The sequence below is a fragment of the Bubalus bubalis genome, chromosome X (assembly GCF_019923935.1).
Source record: "Bubalus bubalis isolate 160015118507 breed Murrah chromosome X, NDDB_SH_1, whole genome shotgun sequence".
NCBI lineage: Eukaryota > Metazoa > Chordata > Mammalia > Artiodactyla > Bovidae > Bubalus > Bubalus bubalis.
Genome location: NC_059181.1, coordinates 28,992,255 through 29,005,402, shown reverse-complemented (window position 1 = coordinate 29,005,402; position 13,148 = coordinate 28,992,255). Strand labels below are relative to the sequence as shown.

The following is a 13,148-nucleotide window of genomic DNA, read 5'->3' as shown; positions in this document are numbered from 1 at the left end:
TTGAATATTCTCTAGGTTTTCCTATTGCCATGCCTTTTTTATGTTGTTTCTCCATGTAATGCTCTTTTCCATTAATTCCTACCCTTGGTCTCATTTTTTCTTTTTTGAAATCTTACTGATCCCTCAAGGTCTATCTCATTCTCAGACATCCTCAGTGATTTCTCTCCTGATAAACTCAACCAAAATGATCTACTCCTGTTAAACCTCGCAATACTTGTATTTCTCTGAAATAGTTTACCGTGTTTAAACTGACATTTTATTCAATTACATGCATGCTCTCTCCCTTCCTTTTGATTATAAGTTTTCTAAGGATAAGAATTATTTTTTGTGGGGGGTGAGAGGGAGGTTCAAGAGGGAAGGGACATATGTATACTTATGACTGATTTACATTGTTGTATGGCAGAAACCAACACAACATTGTAAAGCAATTTTCCTCCAATTAAAAAAAAAGGAACTGTGTTTTAGTCATCCTTCTATTTCCAACAGCACCTGAAACTTAGTGGATGATTTGAAAATGTTCTTTTTTGTTCTGATATTACCAGTATAACTCTATTATTTAAATTTATTTAATCCATAGATTCAATAGCAAATATATTAACTGATTACCTAAGTCACAGTCTGATTTATTTACATTACTAAGAAACAGGTATTGAGTTTTACAAACAAATAGCATGACTTACATATTTAGTAGTTCATAAAATCTGATTTCTAGTATGCTTATAAATGTTGGTTCAGCTTTCCAAGTGAAAAAGTTGTGTAACAATTTTGATATGACTATAGAGTGGCTGTACCATTAGCCTAATCATAAGAATCCTTAGATATGCGGATTTACTTTTCCAGACTACTGAAGAGCTATAGTTAATATGCTATAGATTTTTATAATTTTAAAAACTTAAGAGATGTATTATTTAAGATAAAAATGTGAGATAATTATGAATGAACATTTTATTTTCTCATTTATAAGAACTTGGACTCCTTAAGGTATCTGGTAAATATAAAAATGTTACTTTCAAAAAGCTGTAAGGTGAAAATTCCTAACTGCTGAAGGTTTAGTTTTATTAGAATGTAGCACCAGATAATGTAAGGAAGGTCTATATTCTGCTTAAAGCATGGGACATTTGATTTATTGCTCCCTGTCAGAGTAAAAGTTGGCACCCTCTGCTTACATAGGTCTATTTTACTAGCATTGTAAAACAGTACAGAGAATGGGCTATGCTTGTAAAATCATTCTTCAGTCTTATTATTTGGTTCTTTTTGACTATTATACCCAATTTTTTAATGCTAAGTCAATTTCAAATGCCAAAAATACAATGAATACTTGTACACATGCTTTACTACTCAAATACAGGAGTGCTTATTTCCACTAAGACCTATTCATCCAAAAAATGATGGAGATGACTTAAGTGGGTATATTATAAAATTCCAGTTGCACTTAGGATCTGTACAATGTTTGAGGCTTTTCTTTCTGAGAACTAATATCCTACAAATTGGTAAAATAACAGTGGTCTGAGACACCTGCATGTTCTTTTGCTCATCTTTTAAAACTCATAAACAGGGACCCATTTTCTCTTTGAAGGCTAGCACATTTTATGCATCCTCTTTTGACTTTCATTAAAGGGATTTTGGGCTTCCCTGGTGGCAGTGGTAAAGAACCCACCTGTCAATCAATGCAGGAGATGTGGGTTCAATCCCTGGAGAAGGAAATGGCTACCCACTCCAGTATTCTTGTCTGGAGAATTCCATGGACAGAAGAGCCTGGCGGGCTACAGTCAATGGGGTTGCAAAGACTCGCAAAGAGTCCGACATGACTAGTGACTACACAACAATAACAAAAGGAGTTTGTTTTCCATATCACATAATGACATTTGTATACCCCAGCTTCTGTTGTGTTGTTTGAGGATACTTTATTCAACAAAGCTTTGCTGCTGTCGGTTTTACCTTCTCTTGTCAGGAAGCACGTGGCATACTAAAATTAAAGTAATTCATAGAGGGTTGATAAAGTTCCTAAGTACAGAGAATCCATTTGAGTGTAGGTGGAACCACAGGATATAGGGCAAGAATCTGAGGCGAGTTGTCACCACTTCTAGGGCCTAGGAAACAAGGGAGAAGTTACTGTAACCCAGAACATGAGAAAATTATGTCGAGTAGGTTACCTCAAGAAGATAATTTGAGCAACAGAGCCAGTCTAAGGCAAGGTTGTAGGAAAGGATCTTGGAGAAAAAATACCCTTTTTTCTCTCTTTCTTCTCTTCAGTCTTCCAGAGCTCCAAGTAAGTTAAAACCATCCAGAAGACAGGAGCTATAGGAGCCTTGGGGCTGCGGTCTAAAGGGATGTGAGGCAAGGAGCAGGGAAGAGAAGGGATGAGAGTACACCTAGAGAGGGGGACGGCAGACAGCCAGCACAGCTCCTGTGCCATATGGTACCCGGGGAACGCCGCAACTTCTGACCCTTAACCTTCTTTATAGGCACAGCCTCAGTGCGATATACTAGCATAATACTGGGTGGGTAAATGCCACCTTTTTCAAGACCTGACAAACAACTTATCTCAGTGAATTGACATAATTTTATACTGTCTAGTAATTCTTACCAGGGCTCATTTGTTGCCGGGTGCTGCTTGATTACTGGAGAGTTTCTGTTGAGGATTTTCAGCCCTCATTGAGTCCAAACCTGTTGGAGAATTTGGGTTTTCACATTAGTTTTGGACTATGATATTTTTTAAAGAAAGGCACAAATAAATCTTGAATTCCTAGTCAAAGTCTACAACACATCCTGGCACCCATCAGTTCAACTCTATCACCTGTGCTATTTCCTCTGTGGAAATCAACACCCACAAAACTGAATCGAAGATTAGCATTCCACTCTTACAAATAGCTGGGGAAATTTTATGACATCCAGTAATCTGTGAAATATTCTTATATTTTAATACCAGTTTAGGCTGTGCATGGAGCCTTTCATGACCTGCTTTCCTTCACTCCCTGGCAGCGATCTCCTTGTAACCTTTTCCCTTTGGTCAGAAAAGGGAGGAAAGGGCCAACATGATTAGCATGCCAGTGTCAGTCAATACTCTGCTGCCAAACAGCTTCTTTATTTGAATTGATGAAAACATGGTCAGCTGTGTCAACAACGGGGACCTCAGCACTGAGAGGCCACAGCCCATGGCAGTGGAAGAAAATGGCCAACTCTGCTTTCAAAAAATGTGTCACAAAAGAACAACTTTCCCTAAGATAGGGACAGGGTTCACCTTCTCATGCCTTTCGGGTTCCTTGGGCAAGCCGGGTGTGCTGTCTTTTCAGATCACTCTATTATAAAATTGCACTCTCCACAGACAGGTGAGATGCCCTTGAGCTATTTCACCCAAGTCAACGCAGCTCACACTATAGGAACATCTACTGTGTGTCAGGTTCTGCACTAGGTGCTAACGATAACAAGATGAATGTCACACTGCTGACAAGGACACCAATGCAAAAACAGACAAACACACACAAATGGTTAGTCCTTGTGGAGCTGAGAAGAAGGAAAATGCAGTCTTCACTGCAGAGATAAGAGCTGTTTGGGGCTGGATGGTTGCTGTTGTTTAGTTGCTAAGTTGTGTCTGACTCGTTGTGATATTGAAGAACAAATAAATATGGCATTCACCCATGGAGAAGGGAGAAGAGGAACTTTCAAGCAGAAGTGATAACCAGTGCAAATATTGTGTGATTGTTTACAGAGTGAAGACAGTACAAAAATCATCAAACCAGTAACTTCGGTAGGAAACGAATTACCACTGATATGTACTGGTATATTAGGAACAGAAAATGTTTTCCATTTTCTATTAATTCTCAGTGTCTATCACAGAGCATGGCATAGAGTAGGGATTTAATAAATGTTGAATGAAGGCTCATTAGGTGCCTTTAAAAAATGTTTTTAACTCAGGATGTAAGCACACCATAAATTTTGAAGTGACCTGTAGAACTTATAATCTTTATCAAGATGAGTTAGACTACATAGGAAATGATCATTTATTTGATAGTAAGGGAATATTGGAGAAGGCAATGGCACCCCACTCCAGTACTCTTGCCTGGAAAATCCCATGGACGGAAGAGCCTGGTAAGCTGCAGTCCATGGGGTCGCTAAGAGTCGGACACGACTGAGCAACTTCACTTTGACTTTTCACTTTCATGCATTGGAGGAGGAAATGGCAACCCACTCCAGTGTTCTTGCTTGGAGAATCCCAGGGACAGAGGAGCCTGGTGGGCTGCCATCTATGGGGTCGCACAGAGTCGGACACGACTGAAGCGACTTAGCAGTAGCAGCAGCAAGGGAATATTGGGGACTTTCCAGGTGGCTCAGAAGGTAAAGAATCTGTCTGCAATGCAGGAGACCCGGGTTCAATCCCTGGGTCAGGAAGATCCCCTGGAGAAGGAAATGGCAACCCACTCCAGTCTTATTATCTGGAGAATTCCATGGACAGAGGAGCCTGGCAGGCTACAGGGGAGTTGCAAAGAGTTAGACATGACTAAGCAGCTAACACTTTCACAGTCAAGGGAATATTGAGGAAACATAATGTTAGGATTAAAAAAAAAAAAACAGCACTTTTTCCTTTGTATTGGAGTATAGCCAGTTAACAGTGTTGTGATAGTTTCAGATGGACAGCGAAGGGACCCAGCCATGCTTATGTAGGTATCCATTTTCCCCCGAACTCCCCTCTCATCCAGGCTGCCACGTAACATTGAGCACAGCTCCTTGTGCTAAACAACAGGTCCTTGTTGGTTATCTGTTTGAAATACAGCAGTGTTCACCTGTCCATCCCAAACTCAAGTTAGGATTTTTGATGTGGCAGTTCACATCTGAAGTCTAAACATTTAGGATTAGGAAGCATCAAAATAATCTTCAGATCCCTACACATCTCATATTCAACCGTCCCTTTCATATGAATCAGTGAGTTCTCTGTGGAGCCTGGTAGAGTTTACTCTGGGATGATCTCTAGTTCTTCCCACTCTGCCTGAGGCCAGCGAAAGGAGAGATTATGAAAGTTCCCTAGGAACTGTGCCTGAGCTGCACTGTCCTTGTCAGAGTCTGCTGCATGTTTGAAGAATATACCAGATATATCCTTTGATATCTGTAAACTTCCGCCACAGAAACACTCATGTGTTCACATAATGTGTTGTGTTAGGTGACCCTGTTTCTTCTTTCTGAGAAAGACATCTTTTGGAACCATAGATGCTACAGTTTAAGAGAAGCAGGTTAATGCTCTTCCACCTGACACAAACCTACCTGTCCTGATTGACAGTGGTACCAATAAAACTTAAAGACTCCCCTACAAAGGGAAAGAGGAGTGACATAAACAAAAAGAATAAGCTATCAGCAATGTACTCGCTAAGAACAGCAACAAGCTTGGTATGTTTTAGAGACTGGGTAATGAGAAGGCCAGAGGAGCGAAATGAAAAGAGAACTGTTGGAAGAATGTTCAATAATGCATTTGCTCAGATCCACAGATTGGAAGCTCTCAAACACTATGGTGCAAATTAAAGATATGCCAAGCAAATGAAATTAATTATTAATAAAGTCAAGGCAGCACAGGAATCATAAGATTAGTGACTTCAATTTTAAAGTGGAAGAAATTACAAATAAACTGTATCCATAATGTAAATAGAGGAAGTAGTTGAAATTTCATAGTTCCTATGATGCCATCCCACTGAGTGCCAAAATTCCTCCAAACTGTCCTCCCACTTTCCTCCAAAAATCGTAAAGACTATGTTGCTGTTGTTGTTAAATCGTAAGTTTTTAACACTTACTTTTGTATTTGAAAGCTCAAGGAAAACTCTTTAATTGAACATGTAGCAAAGTTCCTTACAATTTGATAGCATGCAAAAAGAACACATAAGAAGTCAGTTTATCACAGAAACAATTCAGCAACACGAGGTGAATGGGACAAGAAAAATTTGGGGAGGTAAAGTACAGGTTCTTTAGGGATCAGGGCACAGGGACTGGGCACTTTCAGGGAGAACTGGAACAACTAAGGAGGTACATCAACTGCCAAAGACTGTCTGAAGCAGAAAGAGGACAAATAACCAGACTGGCCTCCTCCCTTGTGCCGTGCTGTGCTAAGTCGCTTCAGTTGTGTCTGACTCTGTGCAACCCCATGGACTGTAGCCGGCCAGCCAGTCTCCTCTGTCCATGGGATTCTCCAGGCAAGAACACTGGAGTGGGTTGCCATGCCCTCCTCCAGGGGATCTTCCCGACCCAGGGGTTGAATCCACATCTCTTCAGTCTCTTGCACTGGCAGGTGGGTTCTTTACCACTAGCACCACCTGGGAAGCCCCTTCCTCCCTTGTTTGACCCTCCAATGCCTTCCACTGGCTGCCCCTCTCCAGAGCCATAAAGCAAGAGGTTCTGGGGAGTGTAGTGTGCAGAAATACATAAGTGTCCTGAAACATAGGTAAGAGAAGGCAAAGAGCGAGCGTTGGATCAGTGCAAACCAGCCAATGATTAGAGAAGGGAAACTACAATGGTTTTAAAATATGTTCATAAATTCTTTGACACTTCCACTACCAAAAGTGGAGTCTAATGCCCCTCCTCTTGAATACTGCTGGCCTTAGTGACTTACTTCTAAGCAACAGAAGGTAGCAAATGTGAATGCATGAATGCATAAAAGATAGAGTCTCCACCTTGTTCTCTTTCCTGCTCCATCCTTGGAAGCCAGTTGTTTGAGGTGCAATTGCAATCCTACAGAGGGAATCTAATACAGGGAACTCACTGCAAACAGTAGTTGACAAAAGACTTGAAGAATTAAACAGAGGGCAGAGAGGCAGTCTAGGGATTAGCAACAGCCAAGCAGAGATGAATAAAGAACATGTGCAGGTGGTCTGGTCACAGCCCCAGCTGAAGTTCCAGCTGACAGATGGAACTGAGGGCCAGACATGTGAGGGGGTGTACTTTTAGGTGATTCTAACCCCAGTATTCAAGACACCCCTGCTGATGCCACATGGAACAGAGATGTTCCCAAATTGCAGATCCATGAGCAAAAAATAAATACTGCCATTGTTAAAGCCACTAAGTGGTGTAGTGGGCTGTTAAATAGCAGTGGATAACCCCAGAGGATCTGAGAGCAAACAAGCCAATGACTTGCACAACATCATTCTCATTTGCTCATTTCTGCTTCAGCTAACATTTGAAGGTCTCGGTCAGAGCCAACCACACTTCAATTTTATGGCCATTTTAGATATTTATTGGCCAGTGTTACTAGCAGTAAAAACAATTTTTCAACTCATTAATTCTGATTATATGTCCAAAGGAAGAATGATTGTTTGTTGACACTCTGGTTTATTCCTCCATTTAGAAATATTTCCATATGAAGGTGTTGACAGAGCTTGCTCTCCTCATATGAAATATAAGACGTGAAACTTTAGGTCAGTTCAGTTCAGTTCAGTCGCTCAGTCGTGTCTGACTCTTTGTGACCCCATGGACTGCAGCACACCAGGCCTCCCTGTCCATCACCAACTCCTGGAGTTTACCCAAACTCATGTCCATTGAGTCAGTGATGCCATCCAGCCATCTCATCCTCTGTCGTCCCTTCTCCTCCTGCCCTCAATCTTTCCCAGCATCAAGGTCTTTTCAAATGAGTCAGCTCTTCTCATCAGGTGGCCAAAACATTGGAGTTTCAGCTTCAGCATTAGTCCTTCCAATGAATATTCAGGACTGATTTCCTTTAGAATTAACTGGTTGGATCTCCTTGCAGTCCAAGTGACTCTCAAGAGTCTTCTATAACCCCACAGTTCAAAAACATCAATTCTTTAGTTACATATGTGAAATTCAGTTTGCTATTATATACTATTAATTTGAAACAAAGGTCAACTTATTGACTAAAAAAATCTACTTGAAGAGAATTATTGCATATACAATTAATTTGATAATGGTTTGTGACATTTATTTCATATATTTATTTATTTTAATTGGAGGCTAATTATTTTACAATATTGTGGTAGTTTTGCCATGTGAATTGACATGAATCAGCCATGGGTGTATATGTGTTCCCCATCCTGACCCTCCCTCCCTGTCCCATCCTTCAGGGTCATCCCAGTGCACCAGCCCTAAGCACCCTGTCTCATGCATCGAACCTGGTCTGGTGATCTATTTCACATATGATAATATACATGTTTCAATGCTATTCTCTCAAATCATCCCACCCTTGACTTCTCCCAGAGTCCAAAGTCTGTTCTTCACATCTGTGTCTCTTTTGCTGTCTCGCATATAGGGTCATCGTTACCATCTTTCTAAATTCCATATATATGCATTAATATACTCTATTGGAGTTTTTCTTTCTGACTTACTTCACTCTGTGTTATAGGCTCCAGTTTCATCCACCTCATTAGAACTGATTTAAATACATTCTTTTTAATAGCTGAGTAATATTCCATTGTGTATATGTACCACAGCTTTCTTATCCATTCGTCTGCCGATGGACATTTAGGTTGCTTCTATGTCCTAGCTATTGTAAACACTGATGCGATGAACATTGGGGGACACATGTCTCTTTCAATTCTGGTTTTTTAATAGCTGAGTAATATTCCATTACTTTGTCAACAAAGGTCCATCTAGTCAAGGCTATGGTTTTTCCAGTGGTCATGTATGGATGTGAGAGTTGGACTACAAAGAAAGCTGAGTGCAGAAGAATTGATGCTTTTGAACTGTGGTGTTGGAAAAGACTCTTGAGAGTCCCTTGGACTGCAAGGAGATCCAACCAGTCCATCCTCAAAGAAATCAGTCTTGAATATTCATTGGTTTGACTGATGCTGAAGCTGAAACTCCAGTACTTTGGCCACCTGATGAGAAGAGCTGACTCATTTGAAAAGACCCTGATGCTGGGAAAGATTGAGGGCAGGAGGAGAAGGGGAAGACAGAGGATGAGATGGTTGGATGGCATCACCGACTCAATGCACATGGGTTTGGGTGGACTCTGGGAGTTGGTGATGGACAGGGAGGCCTGGCGTGCTGCAGTTCATGTGGTCGCAAAGAGTTGGACACGACTGAGCAACTGAAATGAACTGAACTGAACCACAGCTTTCTTAGCCATTTATCTGCCAATGGACATCTAAGTTGCTTCCATGTCCTGGCTATTGTAAACAGTGCTGTGATGAACACTGGGGTACACGTGTCTCTTTCAATTCTAGTTTCCTTGGTGTTTATGCCCAGCAGTGGGATTGCTGGGTCGTATGGCAATTCTATTTCCAGTTTTTTAAGGAATTTCCACACTGTTCTCCATAGTGGCTGTACTAGTTTGCATTCCCACCAACAGTGTAAGAGGATTCCTTTTTCTCCACACTCTCTCCAGCATTTAATGTTTGTAGACTTTTTGATAGCAGCCATTCTGACCTGCATGAGATGATACCTCATTTTGATTTGCATTTCTCTGATAATGAGTGATGTTGAGCATCTTTTCATGTGACATTTATTCTGTATGCTACCCTTTTACAGTTATCAGGAAACAAGTCATATGACAGTCAGGTCACTTATTGTCTTTGTTCTTGCTAGTTTCTCCATGGAAAAAAAACAAAAACATGCGTTATACCAGATGGTTTCTAAAGTTTGTAAATTTCAGCAATAAAATTCTAAAAATTTATTAGTAATGGGGACCTTTCTCTTGCCTGAATGACTCTAGATTCTAATGCTGTGCTTAATCCTAGAGTCAAAGAAATGTTAGATTGATAAAACTGATACAAAACAACTTGTCTCAGCCTGATCACCTCCTGCACACCTCACTGTAAACTCTAGAGTAGCAACAAATCCCAGCTCCTGTATTTGTTTTATTTTGATTTGAATTCATATAGCAAGTGAGGGAAAACTGCCTCCCACATTTATGGTCCTGAATATTTTAAAAATAAAAGAAATGAAGAACATAATTAGCTACACACACTTCTATCCTATAATATTCTCACATATTTACCTATGAATAAAAATTAGTGAAATTACCCCATACAATTTGGATTTCTCTGAAAAAAAAAAATTCCTTGTCTTGAAACAGAGCTTCTACAAAGATGGAAGGAAACATGAAGAAGGAGTCTATAATGCATGCTCAGCTTTCTCCATGTTAAAGAATGAAAGAAAGGAAACTGAAACAATTTCTTCCTGGTACTTTTTCACAGGATGAGTTGGCTGCAAATTTATATAGTACAATTATTTTTACACACAGCTTATTTCTTAAGTACCAACATATTATAGACTTATGTAACAACGTATTGTCTAACAGAGATATAGAATTACCCACAATAGTTTGTCAGTTTGCTCCAATATCTGGTATGTCTGACATTTTTGACATACAGTTTTTCAACTATCACAGACTCAGAAAATGAAAAGAGAAAATCCTTTACTCACTAGGCTATTTCTTTGCCACTTTTCTTGTGTTTATGTCATCTTCTCACTTAATTATAAGCTCCTTGAAGACAGGAATTGAATCAAGCTTCCTGGTAACCTAACATAAACAATGCAAAGCATCTAGTACATGTTAAATCCATATGTATTGGCTATCACAGGTAATAGGCATTCCCCTACTTGATTGAGAGAACTGATCTTGGTTACTTAGTTTGGGAAGGCCTCGTCATGGCCCTTGCAGAGATACACAGTACTTTCACTTGGATTTGCACCACCAAGGTATAAAAGAGTGATTTCAACAATGCTGCTTTGGAGAGGAATAGACCATAACTGTAGTGGAATACTATCATCAAAATGGGCATCAGGAAAGTTTTGCCTGAAAGCGTTCAGCTATTTCCATTGCATGACACCTATACCATGGGTAAAAATGTAGTACTACTATTAATAATGGGTACTTTGGCATGGCGTTTGTGCTTCAAATGTCTTGTGATGGTTAAAAGAAAAGAGCAGTCCCTTTGAGAAAACATATCTTCAAAGACAGACTGGAGTTTAAAGCCAAACTCCACTGGCACCAACATGTTTCAGATACTTGTTTGTCCTGACACAAAGGTGAGAAAGAAGCAAGGATCTGAGACAAAAGGAAAACACTGTAGACGATCCCAGCATTATCCTCCAATAAAGCTGATGTGCTATGAATAGGCAGACTGATGGGTAAGCTGGCACTTGGTGGGTTATTGTTGTTCAGTCACTCAGTCATGTCTGACTTTTTGCCACCCCATGGACTGCAGCATACCAGCATTCCCTGTCATCTCCCAGAGTTTGCTCATGGCAATTTTAACATGTGTTTAGTTTCATTCAAACTAAGGGTATTTTTTGAGATTTAATTTATAAACATTAAAACACAGAGATTGCAAGTATACATGATATGTTTTGACAAATGTATACAACTATGAAACCAATATTTAAATAAGATAAAGAATATTCCCATCACCCCACAATGTTGTCTCTATCTTTCATCAATCTCCTTGTGGAGGAAACTAATTACTCTTCTGAGTTTTTTCACTATAGATTACTTTTACTTGTTATTTAAAAATACCTGTAACTTATTTATATATTAAATTTCTTTAAGAGATATTCACATATTCAAATCTGCTACTTCTTGAGAGTAGAAATGGTGAGTTGTATTTTTCATGGAATTTGTCAATTTCATTTAGCTTATTGAGGTGCTCCCTGGTGGTCTAGTGGTTAGGATTCAGTGCTCTCATTTACCTTATTGAATATATTGGCATAAAGGAATTCATAATGTTCTCTTATTACTCTTTTGATATCTGTAGGATCTGTAGTAATAGTCACTCTTTAACTCACAATATTTATACCTTGTATTGTTTCTTCAACCTTAGTTTGACAATTTTGCTTAATGTTTTAAGGAATCAAATTTGGCTTCGCTTTATCCTTGTTTTCTATTTTATTGATTTCTACTCCTATCATTCTTATTTTCTATATTCTTTCTATAACTTTGGGTTTTTATTTTTCTGAGTGATAAGTAGAAACTTCATTGATTTGAAAACATTCTTGCTTTTCCAATGAAAGGGTTGGTTGCTCAGCTGTGTCTGACTCTTTGCAACCCCATGGACTATAGCCCACCAGGCTCCTCTGTCCATGGGGTTTTCCAGACAAGAATACTAGAGTGGGTAGCCATTCTCTTCTCCAGGGGATCTTCCTGACCCAGTCCATGGGGTCACAAAGAGTCAGACAGGATCAAGCTATTTGTACTAACCATTATGATAATCTTTTAGAGTTTAATTTATATTTAAATTAATAATAGACATGGTTGAGTTTACCTCATAGGGCAGCATTAATTTTGCTGTTATCATATAGTTTATTTCTACATTTGTCATAAACTCCAAAATAAATTATTGCTATTTTTTCTTTAAAAAAACTGTCATTTATAAAAATTAAGAGAAACAAAATATACTTTATAATTTACCCATAAAATCACCTCTTTGGACTCTTTCTTTCTCCCTGTTTTGCTGAGTTTCCATATGGTACAATTTCCTGTTAGAATGAAGATCTTCCCTTAACATTTCTTATAGTACTGATCTGATTTGTAATTTTTTCAGTTTCAACTTATTTAAAATATCTGTATTGAATCTTTTAAAATATTTTCACTAAGTATAGAATTCTAAATTCACTCTTCCTTCAGCACTTAAAAAAAAGTCCATTGTCTTCTAGCTTCTACTGTTTTTGGTAAGAAGTAATTTATCATAATCTTTCCCCTACATGTAATCTATCTTTTTTACCTTTGGCTGATTTTCAGGTTTTTCTTTTTATCTTTTGTTTTTAGCAGTTTGACTAATGTGTCTGTGGTTTTATTCTTATTTCTCTTGCTTGGCATTCACTTAACTTCTTGAATTTGTGTACTGATGTTTATTCTTCAAATTTAAAAAGTGAACTTGTTAGTCGTTCAGTCTTGTCCGACTCTTTTAGACCCAGTGAACCATAGCCTGCCAGACTCCTCTGTTCATGGGATTCTCCAGGCAAGAATACTGGAGTGGGTTGCCATTCCCTTCTCCAGGGGATTGTCTCAACGCAGGAATTGAACCCAGGTCTGCTACACTGTGGGCAGATTCTTTACTGTCTGAGCCACCAGGCAAATTTAAAGCTACTTAAATTTTTTTTTTTCCCTGCACTGTTCTTTTCTCCTAAAATCCAACTATATATACATTAGTACATTTTATCTTGTTCCTACTCATTGATGTTCTATTTTTGCCTAGATGGTACATTTTCGATCCTTTATA

General features: G+C 39.0%; 1 long non-coding RNA gene across 1 annotated transcript in view; it reads right to left on the bottom strand.

Moving 5' to 3' along the window:
• Positions 1–1,887: 1,887 nt before the first annotated feature.
• LOC123331910 overlaps positions 1,888–13,148 on the bottom strand; it is an 84,296-nt gene continuing 73,035 nt past the window's right edge. The window contains exons 2-3 of the long non-coding RNA XR_006548720.2: positions 2,588–2,667; positions 1,888–2,090 (exon numbers count right to left, since the gene is read on the bottom strand). This is a non-coding gene — a long non-coding RNA (uncharacterized LOC123331910). The remainder of the gene's footprint in view (positions 2,091–2,587; positions 2,668–13,148) is intronic.